Source organism: Morone saxatilis, unplaced genomic scaffold, assembly GCF_004916995.1.
Source record: "Morone saxatilis isolate NCDOM2014 unplaced genomic scaffold, NCSU_SB_2.0 Contig19, whole genome shotgun sequence".
NCBI classification, from domain to species: Eukaryota; Metazoa; Chordata; class Actinopteri; family Moronidae; genus Morone; species Morone saxatilis.
The window spans coordinates 216,705-218,947 of NW_023339751.1; the positions used below are offsets into that span (position 1 = coordinate 216,705).

Genomic DNA, 2,243 nt, shown 5'->3' on the forward strand with positions numbered 1-2,243 from the left:
GTGGTGGTCCAGAGACCGTGGTGGGTCGTACCTAGAGTCAGCCAGAGCTCAGAGTGTCTGTGGAAGATGCTACAGTTCAATCAAACAGGTTTTATTTAGGTTTTATTTACCTGTAAACATTTATTTACACAACATATCCGTTCCTCCTCCGTCTGTGGCACAAATAAAAACCTCCCGTTTCAGATCCTGAAGCTGGATCAGGTATTTGGAACAGAGGCTGATATTTGGCAGCTCTCTGATCGATGCTAAATGGATTCATATGGATCCTTTCAGATTAAATGGTAAAGGTTTATAAAGCAGACCTCACTCACTTGCTTTTAGTGTATTTAAAACCCACACATGTTGGCCCCAAACATTAATTACCAGCAGACAAGAGGAGCTTTCAGCCTGTAAGTCCCGCTCTGCTGCGCCGCCGCTGCCAGAGTCAAAATGGACACAAACTCATTAGTGCGTTTTAGAGGTTTCGGGTTTATTAGGCTTAGAGAAAGTTTCCTGCAGAGCTCGGCCAAATGCCTTCGTTATCGCATTTAACCGCTAAGCTAAATCACACAGGCTGAGTGCTGTTTTGGCTCCTTTGTTAGCCTCAGAGCTAACGGGTTAGTTATACAGACTGGGATTGTCATTAAGAGCTTAATGACAGCTCAAATGTAGGCACAGGTCCAGGGTCAGTTAGAAAGATAAAGTAAATTAAATGTGCTTGTAAAACACTCATCAGGACTTATTGCCTGTCTTTAATCGGACACACACAGAGGTCGTTGTTTCAACTTTATCTTCATCGTGTTTCCTGCAGAAGCTCCGACACTGGCCCACGAGACCTTCAGAGCCATCAAACCTGGACTGTCTGCGTACGCTGATGATCCAGAGAAGGTGCTGCGTCATCATTCTTCTGTAATCCACCTGCTGAGGAACATCTGATATTATTCATTATTATTATTAATTATTACAACACAGGACTGACCTCATTGAGCTGTTACTCTGTTTATCACACTGATTCTCTCATAGGTCTCATTGTGTGTCTCCTCCCGTGCGTTCAGTGTATAGCCGGTATCGTGGAACTTCTGGAGGTGGCGAAGTCCAGCGTCCCCCCCTCCATGTGGACCGTCACCCCCGTGGTCCTGAAAGCTACAGCCGGCCTGCGCCTGCTGCCGGGGGAGAAAGCCAAACACCTGCTGGACAAGGTGAGAGAGAGAGAGGTCAAAATATAACACACACAGATGTTCATATTATTATTATTATTATTATTATTATTATTATTATTATTATTATTATCTGTATATTGTCCAGTGACACGGACAGTAATAGTAAATAACAATAAATACATTTACATTGAAACCACAAAAAAAACACTTTGTTACAACATGTTAAAGATCAAACTGTTTATTAATCAATGAATCAATGAATCAATCAATCAATCAGTCTGCATTATGGCAGTGAGTTGCTAATGCCTCATCATCATCATCATCTTCATCATCTTCATGGTCTATAAAGCTCTTCAGTAATTAATAATAACAGGACTCAAACACAGAGCTGATGACACTAAATATTATTAAAATATAGGATTCAATTATTCAATTATTATTATAATATAATACATTTTATATATTCTAATACACGTGTCACATTAGTTTTACCACCCTGTGCTTCCCTTTGTGTCCAGGTGAGGGCGCTGTTTCTGGAGTCTCCCTTTCTGTCCGGAGACGACAGCGTGTCCATCATGGACGGCACTGATGAAGGTAGGAAGTCTTCGGAGCAGCACCGATAACAAACGTAGTGAACGTTTGAGCTGGAAGGTGACAAAGATCTTTAGAGTTCAGTCACAATTCAAAATGGGCAACTTCCTGTCGGGATATGGCTCCAAGAGCTTTTATTGTGATTAATTAGTGTTTGTAAGTTGCTCAGCATTAATGTATAAAAGCAGCTGAATGGTCCTTTAATGGCGCCCTGTGGTTGCTGACCTCTCATCAGGTCTCTTCATCAGTTTATTAGATTACAGAGAATCTGTCGTCTCCTCATCCTTTCATTTGTTTAATCTGTGGAGCAGCTCAGATGTTTCTCCTTGTTTATCAGCGCACAGAGAAACCTCAGAGGTCCCGCTCTGATTTCCCCAAGGCACACCGCCAATATGGAGGATTAAACAATATGGAGGATTAAACAATATGGAGGATTAGAAATGAGATGAAACGAGAGACAAACGTTCTCGTGTAGCAGCGACAAACACTGGTGGAGAAACACTGGTGGACAAA

The 2,243-nt window shown here is 41.9% G+C and overlaps 1 long non-coding RNA gene across 1 annotated transcript; it reads left to right on the top strand.

The window, feature by feature from the left end:
• The first annotated feature begins 6 nt into the window (after positions 1-6).
• Positions 7-2,205, top strand: LOC118329040. The gene is made up of 3 exons (XR_004796776.1): positions 7-867; positions 1,035-1,178; positions 1,658-2,205. It is a non-coding gene; the product is annotated as an uncharacterized LOC118329040 (long non-coding RNA).
• Positions 2,206-2,243: the final 38 nt, after the last annotated feature.